Source organism: Dermochelys coriacea, chromosome 2 (assembly GCF_009764565.3).
Source record: "Dermochelys coriacea isolate rDerCor1 chromosome 2, rDerCor1.pri.v4, whole genome shotgun sequence".
Lineage (NCBI taxonomy): Eukaryota > Metazoa > Chordata > Testudines > Dermochelyidae > Dermochelys > Dermochelys coriacea.
The window spans coordinates 65602120-65622702 of record NC_050069.1 but is presented as its reverse complement, the minus strand read 5'-3'; the positions used below and the strand labels follow the sequence as shown (position 1 = coordinate 65622702).

General features: G+C 52.6%; 1 long non-coding RNA gene across 2 annotated transcripts in view; it reads left to right on the top strand.

Moving 5' to 3' along the window:
• LOC122458677 overlaps window positions 1–20583 on the top strand; it is a 36320-nt gene that overhangs the window by 3100 nt on the left and 12637 nt on the right. Inside the window, exon 2 of one of the 2 annotated variants that reach the window (XR_006278818.1) lies at window positions 1848–3423. This is a non-coding gene — a long non-coding RNA (uncharacterized LOC122458677). Of the gene's footprint in view, window positions 1–1844; window positions 3424–20583 lie in introns of both variants that reach the window. The other variant, XR_006278819.1, reaches the window with a different exon arrangement.

The following is a 20583-nucleotide window of genomic DNA, read 5'->3' as shown; positions in this document are numbered from 1 at the left end:
CTGGATGAATGGACTATAAGGTGGATAGAAAGCTGGCTAGATCATCGGGCTCAATGGGTAGTGATGAATGACTCCATGTCTAGTTGGCAGCCGGTATCAAGTGGAGTGCCCCAAGGGTCGGTCCTTGGGCCAGTTTTGTTCAACATCTTCTTTAATGATCTGGAGGATGGTGTGGATTGCATCCTCAGCAAGTTTGCAGATGACAGTAAACTGGGAGGAGAAGTAGCTACGTTGGAGGGTAGGGATAGGATACAGAGGGCCCTAGACAAATTAGAGGACTGGGCCAAAAGAAATCTGATGAGGTTCAACAAGGACAAGTGCAGAGTCCTGCATTTAGGATGGAAGAATCCCATGCATTACTACAGACTAGGGACTGAATGGCTAGGCAGCAGTTCTGCAGAAAAGGACCTAGAGGATACAATGGACAAGAAGCTGGATATGAGTCAACAGTGTGCCCTTGTTGCCAAGAAGGCCAATGGCATTTTGGGCTGTATAAGTAGGGGCATTGCCAGCAGGTCGAGGGACGCGATCATTCCCCTCTATTCGACATTGGTGAGGCCTCATTTGGAGTACTGTGTCCAGTTTTGGGCCCCATACTACAAGAAGGATGTGGGAAAATTGGAAATAGTCCAGCGGAGGGCAACAAAAATGATTAGGGGACTGGAACACATGACTTATGAGGAGAAGCTGAGGGAACTGGGATTATTTAGTCTGCGGAAGAGAAGAATGAGGGGGAATTTGATAGCTGTTTTCAACTACCTGAAAGGGGGTTCCAAAGAGGATGGATCTAGACTGCTCTTGGTGGTAGCAGATGACAGAACGAGGAGTAATGGTCTCAAGTTGCATTGCGGGAGGTTTAGGTTGGTTATTAGGAAAAACTTTTTCACTAAGAGGGTGGTGAAACACTGGAATGCGTTACCTAGGGAGATGGTGGAATCTCCTTTCTTAGAGGTTTTCAAGGTCAGGCCTGACAAAGCCCTGGCTGGGGTGATTTAGTTGGGGATTGGTCCTGCTTTGAGCAGGGGGTTGGCTAGATAACCTCCTGAGGTCCCTTCCAACCCTGATATTCTATGATTCTATGATCTTTCTAATTATTATTTGGAATAACCTGGAAAATGAACAAAAACTATAATATACTTTATATCTAAGCTGCCTTTGTATTCTGACCTGTTGTGATGATTCCAGAGAGACTTTTAAAAGCTAGCAGTTTATTCTATCACTGCTGTGATCCTGAACTATGAACACTGGAAGTCACTCATATGTATGTTGATCTTTAACCATTTGATGTTGATCTTTAACTACAACTTTCTTTCTTTTTTCCTTTTATTATGAAACCTTTAGTTTTAGTTACTAAAGGAATGACATTAGCATGATTATTGGGTGAGATCTGAGACTCATATTGACCTGGGGATAAGTGATTGGTCCTTTGGAATTGGTGAACCTCACATATGGTGAATCAGGTTTTCAGTAACCCCTCACTATATTAGACTTGGCTGTCTAATGGAAGCAAAGGGCTGGAAAGCTTTAAGAGGACTGTGTTTGGCTTCTTGTTAATCAGTGTGGTTTTACAGAAGCTGTTTTGTTACTGGCTTGGTGAATCTAATTAGAGAATAAATCATCAGTTTGGGGGGGATTGTCTGCCCTATTTCTTGCCATCTTCCCTGAGTGTGGCATTCTCAGTGTGGCTCATCAAGGCACCCTGGTCACAGTAACTTTCTTCCTGTTATTTCCATATCTATGCAGTATGTGATCAAAGCACATAAGATTGCATCTGTTGATTTCCAACACCAAGGTCTGCTTTTTTTCTAATAATATTTCTAATACATCTTTTTTTTCTTGTCCAGCAGATACACAAGAGTCTTCACCAGCACCACATTTCAAAAGCTTCAGTTTTCTTCTTGTCAGCAGCATTAACTTTCCCGACTTCATATCTATAAATTGATAAGGAGAAAGTTAGGCTTTCACCAGTCACACCTCTGTACATTTTCAGATGTTTTTCTACACTTTAAGGGAGGCCACAGCTGAGCACATCATCAATCCCTACTCATCTTCCCATTTCATTTGGAACAGTCTCCTTGATCAGATTTATGTGAGCCCAGATAATTAAATTCATCTGCCTGATGGTATAACAAAGAACTATATTGACTATGTAATGATACAGCAACATTGGAGATCAAGTGTCCAATGGACAAAGACTTTCCTGGGTATCTGATCCACAATCTGCAAACAGCTGTTCACTTCAAACATCAAATTAAAATGTAAAAAAGATATGACATTCAACAGGTCCACTGTATTTGGACTTGTCCAGAATCAACAAAAATTACATAACTTTTTTCCAGAAAGGCGTTGAGCATTGGCACAGGTGAAAGAAGAGAATAACCCCAACAAACTTTAGAGTAAAATGAAAACTATAATGCTTGACGCTGCCAAAGGACACATTTCAAAAAGTTAGTGTCTGATTGCATCATGGTTTACTGAGCAAGTGTCTGAGCTGACCGAAAAACGAGGTAGAGTGACGGAGAATGACTTGGAGACAGAAGAATGTAGGAGAAAATATATGGAACTGAGCAGACAGATTCAAAGGCAGATGAAAGAAGATGAGCAAATATATAAGGGCAAAATGCATGGAACTTGAGAACTATAAAGAGTAATAATACAAAAGGTATGTTCACAGTTGTGAGACTTCTCAACAAAACTTTTTCCCTATTATCGAACATGAGCATGAGGGCAGAGTCCTCACTGAGGGTCATGATATTAAACACAAGTGGAGAGATTACTGTGCCAGTCTGCCAGCCTCACCAGAGCCACTCATAATACAAGAAAATGGAAAAGAGAATCTGGAGCCAAAGCCATCAATCATGCAAAAGCACGTGGCTCTTGCTATCATGACAATGAGGCCTGGGAAAGCACCAAGGATAGATAACTTGCCTACAGATCAGTTAAAAGCAACTGGCAAATGTGGTCCTGATATTACGCAGAAAATTTGTAATGATATATGGATGACTAGAAATTGGCCAGATGACTGGCCAAAGGGAATTTTTCTGTCCTTGCCAAAAAAGGGAGACATAACAGTCTATTAACTATCAAACCATCTCCCTGATATCACTCAGGAGCAAAGCTCTGATCAACATATTTAGGATTGCATGAAACTAAAGACAGAAGCAGAACTAGCACCACAACAAGCCGGTTTCAGAGGGGACTAAGGCACACATGACCAAATCATGAATATCTGTCATATCATTGAAAAATGCAGAGTACAGTCACACTCTGATCATGTGATTCATTGACTATTAAAAAGCATTTGATCCTGTCCAGCACAATCATCTTTGGAGGAAACTGGCTGACATGGGGATTCAGAGCATCTCACTGAACTCGTCACAAGTCTCTACCATCACCAACAGACCACAGTATCAACTGCAATAAGTAAGTAATAGTGAATGGTTTCCCACTGGGCAGGGTGTGAAACTAGGGTGTATTTTGTCCCAAGGTTTTTAAATAAATATATACACAGAATTTATTATGGGACAAGTCTTGAAAGGTTCTGACAAAGTGGAAGGAGCTGGGATTTCCATTGGTAGACACTTCTTAACTGACCTCCAGTAGACTGATGACACACTACTCTTTGCTACAATTACCAGTGCAATGCAACAAATGTTGGAGTCTCTAAGAACAGTTAGAGAGGAATATGGACTTTTCCTGAATGCAACACAAACAAAATGCTTGTACGTTGACATGACTAACAAAAACAGGAAGCAAGTGGACATTGTGATGAATAGACAAACTGTAAAGGCAGTAGATGAATTTACTTATCAAGCCTACAGCTTGTCATAATCTGGAATTCCAGTGAGTTAACCTAGTCTACTCACTACAACACCCTGTTCTGAACCCTTTCCCAGATCCTTGTTGTCTTCTTCCAGTCTGACCTTCATACCTGCGTCTATAGTGCAGTTCACTGCTTCTAAATTAGTCTCCCATTTCTTGTCTGCATTTTCTTCCTTCAAACCTAACTCTTCCAGGAATCTTTCTTCCCTTGTTCTCCTCAATTGTGATCTCTCTTCTCCCACCCACACACAATCTGTTTTATGTCTCCCCTTTGACTGTAAGATTCATGGCAGAAAGGTGTCATTCTTATTTTATGTAGCTCCTCACACACTTATACCACTATATAAATGAATGTCATTATTGACCACCTACTGCACTTGAGATATACAATAAACAGGTGAATGAGAGGAGATGACTCCTATTTCCCTTTCATCTATCATTATATTAATAAGCCCTAAAAATATAGTGCTTAAGTCTTATTGCTTAATTTCACTTTTTAGTAACACTAGCTTATGTGGTATGTTCCATCTGGGTTATTTTAGAATGCAAGGGAATGGCTAAACAACTTCTACATTTAATTCACTTTTTTCTTTTTCTGTCTGGAACACAAAAAAGCAAATTAAAATCAGTGATTGATTGTCTTTGGGAGTATTATCATCAAGGCTGAATACATAAACAGTGTGCCAAATGAAAAACTATTTAATCACATTCTTTCCTGTGTGTCTCTCACTTCTCAGTTGGTATATCATGAGCCAAGTAAATGACATTTACTTTTATTCAAAATAGGAAAAGTTCATTTATTCAGTTTGAACATTCCTCCCATGTCAAAGATGTGTTTTTTTTCTTTTACTTGAAGTCTCTATATTTAGGAAAACATAACAGTATTTGAATTGAAGTCATTTGGCATTATATATATGTATATACCTTTTAGAAATGGCTCACGGAAAGGTTCTGTCCTCCTACTACAACATGGACAAAGCCCTAGTGAATGTGGAATGTTGTTTCCATCAATATACACCTGTGTACAATTTTGGAATCCTTCTAATAGATGGTCAATACTGTTTCACGTTCTTCTTAGCTGGTGTTTCTTTGAATCATTCTCATGTATTTAACTCCACTGTGTGGTTTTTGTGTGTGTGTTATGTTTCAGTTCTATTCTATTAGTTGTCTCAAGGCCTGTGGTGATGGGTGTCCTAGATAATATCAGAATGCTACTATTCTGCACCCTTCCCTCATTTTGCATGACTACAGATTGTGCCAGGCAGGGGAGAATAAGGATCATTTGTCTTTTTTGTATTAATGTAAAACACCGCTACTCTATGCATTTCTGACTTCTCTTATGAAAAATTGGTAGACTTTTTTTTGTGGCAACTGTGACGAGGCAAGGCCAGGTGGCTATGGAAGAGTAGTCCTTTTGGGATCTGGGAAGTGGACAGGCGAAGCCCGTCCATTGCTAAAGGATCCCCCCCCCCCCGCATAGAAGGGGGATTCACAGGACCTAGATTCCAAATAATTCCAGGGGACAATTAATGAAATAACAGGGACAGAAGTGTGGTCAAAGGGTCAAACGAAGGGAACCGGACAGGGACACTGAGCAGAGAACCCTGGACATCGCCCACTGCTCCTCAAAGGTATCAAGGGAGTCAGAGGACGCCGCCCAGAGGTACTCCGCCCGGATACGTGAACGGACCGAGGATGGGAAATAGGCCCCACAGTCACAGGAGACTCCATCGGACATCCTCCTCACTCTGGTTTTATAGATGACCTTTTAGCTAGGGCCAGGAGGAGGTTGACCAAGAGATCCCGTGACTTTGTGGGGTCACGGATAGGGAGTGCATAAATAAGAAGGTGAGGGGAAAAGTGCAACCAAAAGTGTAATAAAATATTGATGAGGAGCTGGAATAGGGGCTGCAGCCCAGCACATTCCAGGTATACGTGTGCCAGGGTTTCCCTCACGCCGCAAAAGGGGCAGGTGTCTGGGATTGAGGTGAATCGTGCCAAGTAAACGCCTGTGCTCATGGCTCCGTGAAGGAGCCGCCAACTGACATCCCCGGCGGGCCTCGGGACTAAGGTGGAATATAGACTGGCCAACCGGGGCTCCTCACCCTCCAAAGGTGGCAGGAGGTCCTGCCATTTTGTATCAGGGCGGGATAGGAGGGTGAGGGCGTGAAGGGTGTGGAGCACAAGCATGTATAGATGTTTTCTTGGCGCGGTTTGAAAGCAGACCGGCTGCATCTCGTGCAGCTGGCTTACAGTGAAGGGGTGAGGGGGTCGGTTGGGTCCACAGGTCGGGGGTCTGGGGTAGAGGGTGGGCAGGGCGTGCCCTCGTGCAGGACCCGGTCGAGATAAACCCGAGCAGCGGGCGGCAAAGCGGCCTTCACCTCCTGAAGTATGCGCCGGGAAGTACAAGGTCTGGAGAGCCCCATGCGCTGAGCGAGCGTCAGGGGATCCAGCCAGTCTCCCCGGTCATAGTCCAGGAGGTCTCCAACTCTGGTGACTTCTGCCAGGACCAACCTCTGGTGCACCGAGTGGGACTCCGCCACCTGCACACGGAGCTGGGGGTTTTGTAGCAGGGGCTCCACAAGGAGATCTGCCCCCTCGGTGGCCGCCACGGACCTGGTCGTTGAAAAGAGTTTCCAGGTCCGGAGGAGGTCCTGGTAGAAGACCGGCAGCCCGGAGAGGTCTCGCGGAAGACCTCTCGGATGGAGATAAAGGAGTTGCTGGTCATATCAGAGCCCTCGGAAGCGGCTCAGGAAGGCGTGCGGCAGTATGCTTCATGCCGGATTACCTGCACCATAAAGGAGCCTCTGCAGGGCCTGGAGGCAGAAGACATGGACCTGAGTAAGGGGACATTTCAGGCCCTGCCCTCCCTCCTCCAGGGGTAGATTGAGAACCCCTACAGGGACCCAGTGCAGTCCTGACCAAAAGAACCCCAGAATCGATGTCCAGAGGTTGGCCAGGAAACCCGGGGCCGAGACCAGGGTGTTGAGCCAGTACCAGAGCATGGACAGGACTAGTTGATTAAGCACCAGCGCTCTTCCTCGAAGGGAGTGGCACCGAAATAGTCCTGTCCATTTCCAGAGCCGCTCTGTCACCCCACCCTCTAAATTCTGCCAGTTCTCCGGCGGAGAGGGATGCATGGCAGAAAGGTAAACGCCGCGTTAGAGCAGCAAACCCGTGCTCCACCAGATGGCTTGAAGCGCGGGTGGGAGGGAGCTCACCTGCTACCAGTCCCCTACCACCAAGCCAGAGCTCTTGACCCAGTTGACCCGCGTGGAGGAGGCTGCCGAATAGATGGCCTGGCAGGCCTCCACCCGCACCAAGTCACCCGGGTCCTGGACCATGAGGAGCATGTCATCAGCATACGCCAACAGGACCAGCCGCAGCTCCGGCTCCTGCAGCACCAACCCTGTCAACCTCCTTCGGAGGAGACAGAGGAAGGGCTCGATTGCCAGAGCGTACAGCTGGCCCGAGAGGGGGCACCCCTGCCATACTCCTCGCCCGAAGCTGACTGGTTTGGTCAGTGTCCAGTTGAGCCTGACCAGACACTCTGCAGAGGTGTACAGCGCCCGGAGAAAACCCACAAACTGGGGTCCGAAGCCAAATGCTTGCAGATGGCTCAGGAGATACTTGTGATCCACCCTGTTGAACGCCTTCTCCTGATCTAAGGACAGGAGGGCGAATGACAGACCATCCCTACACCCGAGTTCCAAAAGGTCCTGGACCAGATATAGGTTGTTGAAGATGCTGCGGCCCGGGACGGTGTAGGTCTGGTCTGGGTGGACCACGTCTGCCAGCACGGACCCTAGCAGCAGCGAGATTGCTTTTGCCACGACTTTGTAGTCTGTGCTGAGGAGCGAGATGGGATGCCAATTTCGTAAATCGCGGAGGTTCCCCTTCTTCGGCAATAAGGCAAGCAGGCTCGCCTGCACGAAAGAGGGAGGACCCCGCTCTGCAAAGACTCGGCCCAGACGGTGACTAGGTCTGGGCCAAGGACGTCCCAGAACATGCGATAGAACTCCACGGTCAGCCCGTCCATGCCCGGAGATTTATTGGTGGGCATGCGACGGAGGGCTTCCGAGAACTCAGCCAGAGTGAGAGGCAGCTCTAGCCAGTCTCGGTCACCTGCGCTGACCGTAGGGAGCTCCTCCCAGAGCACTCTGCAAGTGTTAAGATCGGTCAGATCTGGGGAGAAAAGGCTTGCGTAGAAGGCTCTCGCCCTCCCGCACATCTCCACCGGATCCGTGAGGGGGGTGCCATCTTCTGCCAGAAGGCAGACAGTCTGCCGGGCTCCGCTTGGCAATTTACTCTTGTGACAGACCATGCACCCGTCCAGTGGATGCAGCGGAATAAGGAAAAGAATTCAAGGGTCACCAGGTGGTTCTTATCCCTCCAACCATTCCAGTTCTGCATATGGCACAGGGCTGAATGCCACCATGGCAACGCTGATGGTCTGTCATGAGCATACTGCCTGGTGTCCCAAGTTGCCCAACTCTATGGTGTTGAGCGGGGGGGGGAGGATATGTGACGGGGCAAAGCCAGATGGCTATGGAAGAGTAGTCTTATTGGGATCCGGGAAGTGGGCAGGCAAAGCCCGTCCACTGCTAAAGGATCCCCCTGAGCCTAAAAGGGGGATCCACAGGACCTAGATGCCCAAAAAATTCCGGGGGACAACTAATAAAATAACAGGGATAGGAGTGCGGTCAAAGGGTCAAATGAAGGGAACCGGACGGGGACACTGAGCAGAGAACCCCGGACAGCGCCCACTGCTCCTCAAAGGCGTCAAGGGAGTCAGAGGACGCCGCCCAGATACGTGAACGGACCGAGGATCAGAAATAGGCCCCACAGTCACAGGAGACTCCATCGGCCAACCTCCTCATTCTGGTTTTGTAGATGGCCATTTTAGCTAGGGCCAGGAGGAGGTTGACCAGGAGATCCCGTGACTTTGTGGGGCCATGGATAGGGAGTGCATAAATGAGAAGGTGAGGGGAGAAGTGCAACCAAAAACGTAATAAGATATTGGTGAGGAGCCGGAATAGGGGCTGCAGCCTGGCACACTCCAGGTATACATGTGCCAGGGTATCCCTCACGCCGCAAAAGGGGCAGGTGTCTGGGATTGAAGTGAACCGCGCCAAGTACAAGCCCGTGCTCACGGCTCCGTGAAGGAGCCGCCAACTGACATCCCCGGTGGGCCTGGGGACTAAGGTGGAATATAGGCTGGCCCACCGGGGCTCCTCACCCTCCAAAGGTGGCAGGAGGTCCCGCCATTTTGTATCAGGGCGGGACACGAGGGTGCGGGCATGAAGGGGGTGGAGCACGAGCATGTAGAGATGTTTTCTTGGCGCGGTTTGAAAGCAGACCGGCTGCATCTCATGCAGCCGGCTTCTAGTGAAGGGGTGAAGGGGTCGGTTGGGTCCACGGGGCAGGGGTCCAATTAAAAGGTCCGGCGGGCCTGGGGTAGCGGGTGGGCGGGGCGTGCCCTCGTGCAGGACCCGGTCGAGATAAACCCGAGCAGCGGGCGGCAAAGCGGCCTTCACCTCCTGAAGTATGCGTCAGGGAGTACAAGGTCTGGAAAGCCCCATGCGCTGAGCGAAGGTTAGGGGATCCAGCCAGTCTCCCCGGTCATAGTCCAGGAGGTCTCCGACTCTTGTGACCTCTGCCAGGACCAACCTCTGGCGCACCGAGCGGGACTCCGCCACCTGCACACGGAGCTGGGGGTTGTGTAGCAGGGGCTCCCGCAACTCCTCTCGCAGCGCATGGGGGGCTGGGGTTATGGTCTGGTTACTCCCGGACGGGGCCCTTGGTACAGCCCCCTGGCCCAGCAAGATGGGCAAACAGGGTGCAGACCCCCGACGGGGCTCTTGATGGGTTGACCTGAATGCTGGGGCGATAGGGGGCGGCAGAGGGAGGATAGCAGCCCCTGGTGGGTCGGGACGGGTAAACACAAAGGCCATTCCCTGGGAGTCATCTGTTGGAAAGGGGAAGGAGATTGTCCCAGGGGTGGCAATAATATCTCGGGAGGTGGGCGGGACAAGGGCAGGGGCAGGGGTAGAGGTGAGAGTCTGGGTCGGGAGAGGACTCTCACTGATGCTGGGCGCAAGCTCTCTGGTGGATTTGGCAGCCACGGCATCAGGAGGTGGACTTTCTTCTGTAGGGTCCTCTCCCGGAAAGGAGGTCGAATGCTCCTCACCAGCGAGGGATGCCCCTGGTGGCTCAGGTTCCAGCCACGTGGCACTGGCCGTCGCCTCAACTGGCTCGGCGGCTCTCAACGGGGTGCCCTCTGCAGCCGGGTTGATGGAGGAGTCCAGGGGCTCCTTGGAGGTGGGAGCAGAAACAACGGTTAGGGGGAGGGAACATGAGGAAAGGGGGGCTGGAGTGAAGTCGCCCAGATCGAGGCCCGCTGGCATAGGATCGTCCTCCCCCTGGGTGACCGGGGTCAGACCCAGGGCCTCGATCTCCTCATATATAGATGGGAAATTGTTTTCCGCTACCCCGGGATTTTCCCCGCCGGCACCTGACGCGACGGTTACTTCGGGGCACACTGGGTTTTCAGATGGTGCCTCAGGGGTCTTGGAGGGGAGGGACTCCCGTGGAGTGGAGATACTGCCTTCCAGTGCTGCCATGTCTTCCCCAGCCGGCTCTGGTGGGTGGAACACACCCGTGGGTAGAGCGGAAGGCTCGGCATCGGTGCCCCCCTTCCTGGTCTTCCGGGGGGCCTCCGCGTCAGATGGGAGGAGCGGAGCTCGAGCCTTCCGCTTGCCCCGCTTCCCCTGGACTACGGCCCAGCCCTCCATGGCATCATCTGGGGGCTGGCTAGCAGGGGTTGTGTCAGGGGGCAGAGGCGATGGCTCAGGGACTTGAGGGGTTAACGGTGGGGCAGCACAAGGGAGGGAAGATTCCCCTTGGGGCGGGCCCTCTCCCATTCCTGGCAGTGTCCCTGCCGCACCCTCCTCCACAGGCCCCGCCAGATTGCAAACAGCGGGGGAGGGGTTCTCCCGCTCGTCTGGGCATAGTGGGGGAGGTGCCCCTTGGGCCTGAGCGGGAGCAATGGTGGACTGGGAAGGAGGAGGAGCGGTTTCGAGCGCCGGGCAGCCAGGGGCGCTGGCGATGACGGGGCCGGTGCCCTGCCGGGGCTCGGGGGTCCCGGATGCCCCTCCTTCCCGGGCCAGGGGGCAGTCCCTCCGGACGTGCCCCATCGCCCGGCAGAGGTAGCACCGGGCCTCCCCCGTGGAATAATGCACCCGGTAATGGGTCCCCTGGTAGGGGACTAGGAAGGACCCCTCGAGTGCCTCTCCGTCGCGCGCCGCCGGCGGCAGTTGAAGCTGCACTTGCCGGCGGAACGAGAGGACGTGATGGAGGGCGGGGTCTTTGCAGCCCAACGGGAGAGGGCTGATGACAGAGATGGGCTTTCCCAAGTTAGAAAGGGCGGGTAACAGGGCGGCATTGGGGAGAAAGGGAGGGACGGAGGTCAGGACCAGGTGGACGCCCAGGTCCTCTAGCGGCTCTAAGGGGACGAACACGCCCTCAACTGCCAGGCCCTTCTCCACCGCCTCCTGTGCGGCGGCATCCGATGCTAAGAAGAAGACGACCTTGCCATACATTTTGGAGGCTGCCACAATGGCCGTGGGCCCCACCACCCTCGCCAACGCCCGCACATAGGTCTCCACATGGGGCAAGGCGGGCACCAGGAGTCAACGAACGCCGTGCTTCCTGGTCATGGTGGGAAAGGGGCCCCGGCCGCTATAGATGGTAGCGGAGGTGGTGGGCTGGAGAAATGACGTAGCGGCAGGCGGGGGGGCTGCCGCCACCTGGGCGTATGCTCTGGGGGCCGGGAGAGGGACACCTGCAGAGCTGGTGGAGGGAACAGCGGGGAGGGGCACCCCAGCTGGAGATGGGGCCGGGGCATTGGGGGCAGCCCTTGCCATGGAGGGCCCGGTATTTTTAGCGGGGCCCTTCCCCTTCTTCTTCCCCTGGCCCTTCCCGCCAGCTGGGGGGACTCCCCCCGAATCTGAGGGCTTGAGAGACGTGGCAGCAGTGGAGGTCACCCCGGTGCCCGTCGCTGCTGGTGCCCCAGCCGGGGCGGTGGCAAATGGTTCGGCAGCGGAGGTAGAAGCTTGGGGGGGTGACGGAGGGGCAGGTGGGGGAGGGGGAGCTCGGGCTGCTGGAGGGGTCTCACCGTCTCATCCCTCGCCATCATGAGCAAGTAGGAAAGGGGGGACACCAAAAGGAGGAGGTGAGAGGGGAAGCAGGTCGACCACTCCTCCCCGCTAGGCTGCAGGCAGGGGAGGAGGGCGCCAAAAAGGGATAGGCTGGGCGGGGGGCAATCAGGGGTTAGGGGTCAGTCACCGACACAAGGTGGAATTCCGGCTCCTCTTGGTGCACTAGGGGAGGGGGGGATATAACAACATTGCGGGTGCAGTGAAGAGAGTTGCAACTAAAATGGGGAATTGCACAAGCGCATGGGAAGGGGGCATGGGCACACGGAGCGAGGGGCTAAGCGGTCTGGAGGTAGAACAGGGAAACCAAGGGGCTAGCTTCAGAGGCTGTGGCGGGGCAAACAAACAAAGGCTGCAGAAGGAAATGGGCGGGGCAGGCAAACAAACTGAAGCTAGTAAGGGGGGCTGGAGCAAAAGAGGAGGCAAAGCAAGTGGCAAATGGGGCAGGTAGTAAAGGGCAAAACTGGGGGGTAGGCAGTCTGGGGGGGGCACATGTGCCCATGTGCACTTGCACAAGTCTTTTTTAGCTGGCTGCTGCTTCTGGCCCAAAGGGTGGAAATAGGGCGTGGCAAGCCATGCAAGCAGCTGAGTCCAGAGGCAGGAGCTGAGGTAGATGGTATAGAGCCAGTGGGGGTGGTGGAGGGGGCAGCGGTGGTGGTAATAGTGGTGGGGGTTGGGGGGGACACACAGATGGATCGGGGGGCAGCTCCACGCCACACCCCCTGTGTCCCTACAAACACAGTCAAAACCCCCACCACAAGAGCACAGTTTGAAAATTACTCAGTCTTAGGACCCCCTCCACGGTGGTCTGCATAGTCTCTAGGTGCTGCCCCACTGGCAGATGATCCTCTTCTTCTCCTCCTCGGGCTTCAGCAGCTCCAGGCAGCGGCCTCTGCAGCAGCAGCAGCAGCTCCAGGAACTCCAGGTGGTGATCCAGGCAGGCAGAATGGACCCCTCTCAGGTGGTGGTGGTGGTATCCACAACAGCAGCAGTGGCTGGGGTCCCTCACTCCTTCTCTCTGGGGAGTGGGCTAGCAGCCCCCTCCCCACCCCAGGGCTGCAGTTGGAGCAGTAGCAGCACCCAAGAATGGGGGGTCCAGCACCCAGGTAGCAGAGAACAGGGTGGGGGGTGTCTGGCCCAGCCAGGGAAGCAGCTGGAGCAGCAGGGAGAGCTTAAGGCCTAGCAGCAGCAGGAGTAGCAGCTTCCCACCTTCCTCCAAGCTAGAAGGCTATGGGAGAGCAGTCTTATTGGGATCCGGGAAGTGGGCGGGCGAAGCCCGTCCACTGCTAAAGGATCCCCCTGAGCCTAAAAGGGGGATCCACAGGACCTAGATACCCAAAAAAGTCCGGGGGACAACTAATAAAATAACAGGGACAGGAGTGCGGTCAAAGGGTCAAACGAAGGGAACCGGACGGGGACACCGAGCAGAGAACCCCGGACAGCGCCCACTGCTCCTCAAAGGCGTCAAGGGAGTCAGAGGACGCCGCCCAGAGGAACTCTGCCCGGATACGTGAACGGACCGAGGATCGGAAATAGGCCCTACAGTCACAGGAGACTCCATCGGCCAGCCTCCTCACTCTGGTTTTGTAGATGGCCATTTTAGCTAGGGCCAGGAGGAGGTTGACCAGGAGATCCCGTGACTTTGTGGGGCCACGGATAGGGAGTGCATAAATGAGAAGGTGAAGGGAGAAGTGCAGCCAAAAACGTAATAAGATATTGGTGAGGAGCCGGAATAGGGGCTGCAGCCTGGCACACTCCAGGTATATATGTGCCAGGGTATCCCTCACGCCGCAAAAGGGGCAGGTGTCTGGGATTGAAGTGAACCATGCCAAGTACACGCCCGTGCTCACGGCTCCGTGAAGGAGCCGCCAACTGACATCCCCGGTGGGCCTTGGGACTAAGGTGGAATATAGGCTGGCCCACCGGGGCTCCTCACCCTCCAAAGGTGGCAGGAGGTCCCGCCATTTTGTATCAGGGCGGGACACGAGGGTGCGGGCGTGAAGGGTGTGGAGCACGAGCGTGTAGAGATATTTTCTTGGCGCGGTTTGAAAACAGACCGGCTGCATCTCATGCAGCCGGCTTCTAGTGAAGGGGTGAAGGGGTCGGTTGGGTCCACGGGGCAGGGGTCCAATTAAAAGATCCGGCGGGCCTGGGGTAGCGGGTGAGCGGGGCATGCCCTCGTGCAGGACCCGGTCGAGATAAACCCGAGCAGCGGGCGGCAAAGCGGCCTTCACCTCCTGAAGTATGCGCCGGGAGTACAAGGTCTGGAAAGCCCCATGCGCTGAGCGAAGGTTAGGGGATCCAGCCAGTCTCCCCGGTCATAGTCCAGGAGGTCTCCGACTCTTGTGACCTCTGCCAGGACCAAACTCTGGCGTACCAAGCGGGACTCCGCCACCTGCACACGGAGCTGGGGGTTGTGTAGCAGGGGCTCCGCGAGGAGATCTTCCCCCTCGGTGGCCGCCACGGACCTGGTCGTTGTAAAGAGTTTCCAGGTCCGGAGGAGGTCCTGGTAGAAGACTGGCAGCCCGGAGAGGTCTCGCAGAAGACCTCTCGGATGGAGATAAAGGAGCTGCCGGTCGTATCGGAGCCGTCGGAAGCGGCGCAGGATGGCATGCGCCAGTATGCTCCACTCCGGACTACCTGCACTATAAAGGAGCCTCTGCAGGGTCTGGAGGCGGAAGACATGGACCTGAGTGAGCAGACATTTTAGGCCCTGCCCTCCCTCCTCCACAGGTAGATGGAGAACCCCTGCAGGGATCCAGTGCAGTCCTGACCAAAAGAACTCCAGAATCGATGTCCGGATGTTGGTCAGGAAAGCCGGGGCCGGGACCAGGGTGTTGAGCCGGTACCAGAGCATGGACAGGACTAGTTGATTAAGCACTAGAGCTCTCCCTGGAAGGGAGAGGCACCGGAGTAGTCCTGTCCATTTCCGGAGCCGCTCTATCACCCCGCCCTCTAAATTCTGCCAGTTCTCCGGCAGAGAGGGATGCGTGGCAGAAAGGTAAACGCCCAGATAGAGCAGCGGACCCGTGCTCCACCGGATGGCCTGAAGCGCGGGTGGGAGGGATCTCGCCTGCCGCCAGTCCCCTACCACCAAGCCAGAGCTCTTGACCCAGTTGACCCGCGCGGCGGAGGCTGCTGAATAGATGGCCTGGCAAGCCTCCACCCGCACCAACTCGCCCAGGTCCTGGACCACGAGGAGCACGTCATTAGCGTACGCCGACAGGACCAGCCGCAGCTCCGGCTACCTCAGCACCAACCCTGTCAACCTTCTTCGGAGGAGACAGAGGAAGGGCTCGATCGCCAGAGCGTACAGCTGGCCCGAGAGGGGACACCCCTGCCGTACTCCTCGCCCGAAGCTGACCGGTTCGGTCAGGGTCCAGTTGAGCCTGACCAGACACTCTGCAGAGGCGTACAGCACCCGGAGAAAATTCACAAACCTGGGTCTGAATCCAAACGCCTGCAGAGTGCTCAGGAGATACCCGTGATCCACCCTGTCGAACGCCTTCTCCTGATCTAAGGACAGGAGGGCGAACGACAGACCATCCCTACATCCAAGTTCCAATAGGTCCCGGACCAGATATAGGTTGTCGAAGATGCTGCGGCCCGGGACGGTGTAGGTCTGGTCTGGGTGGACCACATCCGCCAGCACGGACCCTAGCCTCAGGGAGATGGCTTTTGCCACGATTTTGTAGTCCGTGCTGAGGAGCGAGACGGGACGCCAATTTTGTAAATCGCGGAGGTCCCCCTTCTTCGGCAATAAGGCGAGCACGGCTCGCCTGCACGAAAGAGGGAGGACCCCGCTCTGCAAAGCCTCGGCCCAGATGGTGACTAGGTCTGGGCCCAGGACGTCCCAGAACACGCGGTAGAACTCCACGGTCAGCCCATCCATGCCCGGAGATTTATTGGTGGGCATGCGATGGAGGGCTTCCGAGAACTCAGCCAGAGTGAGAGGCAGCTCTAGCCGGTCTCGGTCGCCCACGCTGACCGTTGGGAGCTCCTCCCAAAGCACTCTGCAAGCGTTAGGATCGGTTGGATCCGGGGGGAATAGGCTTGCGTAGAAGGCTCTCGCCCTCTCGCACATCTCCACCGGATCCGTGAGGGGGGTGCCAGTAGGCAGATGATATGTTTCTTAGCCCCCCTCTTTTTTTCCAGGGCGTAGAAGAAGCGGGAGCCGCAATCCAAAGGAGACGGATGCGGGATCGAACAAAGGCACCCCGGGCCCGATGGTCCTTGAGGGTCCGGAGCTCCTCCCGCTTCTCCCGGCACGCTCCGCAGAGGTGTGGATCCTCGGGGCTGGCGGCCAGACGCCTCTCCAGCTCTAAGACCTCCCGTTCCAACTGCTCTATCACTGCATCCCTCCGTCGGCTGGCGCCCCGGGTGTAGTCACGGCAGAAGAGCCGGGTGCGCACCTTCCCTAAGTCCCACCACCGCCGTGCCGAGGGAAAGGCACGCCGCTGCCCTCGCCAGGCCAGCCAGAACTCCCGGAAGGACGCCACGAAGCCCGCATCCTCCAGCAAGCTGTTGTTAAAATGCCAATAGGCTGGCCCCGGCCTCTCCGCGCAGAGGGAGGCTGTCACAGTGGCTATGTGATGGTCAGAAAATGGGGCCGGCCGGATGCTGGAGGAGTGGGCTCGTGAAAGATTAAAGCGTGATAAATAAATGCGGTCCAACCGGGAGTGGTGGTGGTATCCACAACAGCAGTGGCTGGGGTCCCTCACTCCTCCTCTCTGGGGAGTGGGCTAGCAGCCCCCTCCCCACCCCAGGGCTGCAGTTGCAGCAGTAGCAGCACCCAAGAGTGGGGGGTCCAGCTGCCAAGTAGCAGAGAATGGGGGTTGTCTGGCCCAGCCAGGGGAGCAGCTGGAGCAGCAGGGAGAGCTTAGAGCCCAGTAGTAGGAGTAGCAGCTTCCCACCTCCCTCCAAGCTAGAAGGCTATGGGAGAGCAGTGGGAGGGAGAGAGAGAGATTCGCTCCAGGCTAAACACATCCCTGGTACCAGGATAAGTGAAATGGAAGCTGTTCCAAGTCAATTAAGACACCTGGGGCCAATTAAGGACTTTCCAGAAGGCAGGGAGAAGGCTAGGTTGATTGGGACACCTGAAGCCAATCAGGGGCTGGCTGAAACTAGTTAAAAGTCTCCCAGTTAGTCAGGTGGGAGTGGTTGTCAGGAGCTGTGGGAAGAAGTTGTGCTGTTGGAGAGGCTGAGTAGTACACACCATATCAGGCACAAGGAAGGAGGCCCTGAGGTAAGGGTGAAGTGGAGCTTGAGGAAGTGAGGGCTGCTGTGGGGGAAGTAGCCCAGGGAATTGTACGTCATGTTTCTAAAAGGTCAGCTACCATAGCAGATACTATTAGGGTCCCTGGGCTGGAGCCCGGAGTAAAGGGTGGGCCCGGGCTCCCCCCCCCAACCTTTGCCCCTGCTTAATCACAGAGACTGGGAGACAACAGAGACTGGGCAAGGAAGGATAACTTCTCCTCATCTCCCTCACTGGCTTATGATGAAAATGGCTCAGTAGACTGTGACCCTTGTCTCTAGAGAAAGAAGGGTTACGTGGAGGGTCACAGTGAGCCTCTGAGGCTAGCGAAATCAGCCAGGAAACCCACGGACGCAAGGACAGAGCTTTGTCACACTACATTACTAAAATGTACTGAAGATACATTTTTAATGTAATGATCTGAAAACAAAGATATAATTTTAATAAATTTAATCATGTTGACCATTATTTTTATTTAAAAAAAGTATTTTTCTCCAAACTGGCACCTATCAATTTATGGGCCAATATTTTGTACATTTCTCTTCTGCAGGATCTCTTGCTGAATCTTTTAGTAACTATGACCACACCCCAAGATCCTTTTTATTTCTCCTCATCACTAGATGCAGAGGGGCACTTTTATGCCAACCCTGTTTGGCATGGCAAGTAGACCCTCAAAGAGCCTAACTGGGGTTCACGTATAAGCCTGGCAGAATCTGGCCCTTAATTTTCATGTTTTCTCAGAGCACATATGTCATAAATATAAAGGGAAGGGTAAACACCTTTAAAATCCCTCCTGGCCAGAGGAAAAGCCCTTTCACCTGCAAAGGGTTAAGAAGCTAGGTTAACCTCGCTGGCACCTGATCAAAATGACCAATGAGGAGACAAGATACTTTCAAAGCTGGAGGGCAGGGGAGAAACAAAGGGTCTGGGTCTGTCTGGGTGAGGCTTTTGCCGGGTACAGAACAGGAATGGAGTCTTAGTACTTAGTAAATAATCTAGCTAGATATGTGTTAGATTATGATTTCTTTAAATGGCTGAGAAAATAAGCTGTGCTGAATGGAATGGATATTCCTGTTTTTGTGTCTTTTTGTAATTTAAGATTTTGCCTAGAGGGATTCTCTATGTTTTGAATCTAATTACCCTATAAGGTATTTACCATCCTGATTTTACAGAGGTGATTCTTTTTACTTTTTCTTCTATTAAAATTCTTCTTTTAAGAAACTGAATGCCTTTTCATTGTTCTTAAGATCCAAGGGCTTGGGTCTGTGGTCACTGATGTAAATTGGTGAGGTTTTTTACCGAACCTTCCCAAGGAAGGGGGGTGCAATGTTTTGGTGAGGATTTGGGGGGGGAAGACGTTTCCAAACAGCTCTTTCCTAATAAAAAACCCGGTTAGACGTTTGGTGGTGAAAGCGAAAGTCCAAGGCCAAAAGGTAAAAGAGTTTGTACCTTGGGGAAGTTTTAACTTAAGCTAATAAAAGTAAGCTTAGGAGGTTTTCATGCAGGTCCCCACATCTGTACCCTGGACTTCAGAGTGGGGAAGGAACCTTGACATGGTGGCAGAGCGGTGGGATTAACTTGAAATCATTTTGAGATCAATTTGAGATTTTTTGAACCAGTAGCACAGATTTGAAAAGGATTTTTTTTCCTTTGGGCTACTGAAAAGCAGGGTTTTGGCTGAAAGCAGTTAGTTTTTTCTCTGCTTTGAGGCCAGAGTTTTCTCTACCAAGAGGCAGGGTAATTAACCTCCTGCAGGGAAATTCACAATTCTTCACAGACCTGAAGTTGTTTTTACCTAAGAGCAACTAGAGGGGTTTTCTGCCTATTTGCCTGGAGACAAAGGTATTAGTTTTTGGGGTTTCTTAGGTTTTTGATTTTTTGAACAAGGAGCATAGATCTTAAAAAGGAAATATTTTTTTTCCCTTTGGGCTGCTGAAAAGCAGGGTTTTGGCTGAAAGCAGTTAGTTTCTTTTTTTCTGCTTTGGGGACAGAGCAGAGACAAAAGGGAATTGTCTTTTGTGAGCTGGAGTTTTCTCTACCTAAAGGCAGGGTAGTTAACCTCCTGCAGGGAAATTCACCAGTCTTCACAGACCTGAAGAAGATTTTTTTTTTAACCTAAGAGCAACTAGAGGGGTTTTCTACCTATTTGCCTGGAGACAAAAGTGTTAGGGTTGTTGGTTTTTTGTTCCGTTTTTTTGTTGTTGTTTTTTTAATTTTTCTGTGGGCTCACAATCATTATCAGAGAATATAGGTATCATATTACAGCACAGCAAAATTTTACAAGCCAAGTTTTTTGTTTGTTTGTTTGTTTTATTTCTAACTCTCAGGTATAAAGTTAGTTAAAAACAGAGAGAGGTAAAGATGATAGAAACCAAGACACAACACAAATTGGAGTTAGCCAGACTGGAGGCAGCGAAAGGGGCAGAAAAAGCCCTAGAAGCTGCCCACAGGAGAGAAATGGAGTCAAAGAACAAAGAAATGGAGGCAGTGAAAGAGGCAGAACAACACTGAGAGGCTGCTCACAGGAGAGCTATGGAGGCAGAAAAAAATGAAGAGGCTGCTCACAGGAGAGCTATGGAGACAGAAAAAAAACAAGAGGCTGCCCACAGGAGAGCAATGGAGGCAAGGGCCAAAGAACTGGAGGAGAAGGAAAAAGAGAGGAAGCATGTGGAGGAGGAGAAAGAAAAAGAGAGGAAGCATGCACTGGAGATGGAGAAGGCAAAGGCTCAGCAGAATATACCAATAAACCCTAGCAATCCTTCTCCAGGTACCACTTCCCATGCCAGAAAATTCCCCACCTACAAAGCAGGCGATGATACCGAGGCCTTCTCAGAAAACTTTGAAAAGGCCTGCCTTGGGTACAGCATCTCTACAGACCAATACATGCTAGAGCTGAGACCGCAGCTCAGTGGACCCTTAGCTGAGGTGGCGGCTGAAATGCCTAAGGAACACATGAACCAGTATGAACTGTTTAAAACCAAGGCGAGAGTCAGAATGGGGCTAACCCCTGAGCATTCCCGTCGGTGATTCAGAGCCTTAAGGTGGAAACCGGATGTGTCATTTATCCAACATGCCTACCACATTGTGAAACATTGGGATGCCTGGATATCAGGAGCAAGTGTTAAACTCCAGAAGATTTGCACTTCCTAAAGCAAATGGAGCAGTTCTTAGAGGGTGTTCCTGAGGAAATAGAAAGATACATCCTAGATGGGAAGCCCAGAACTGTAATCGAGGTGGGGGAGATTGGAGCCAAATGGGTGGAGGTAGCAGAAAAGAAAAAAACTGGTCGCA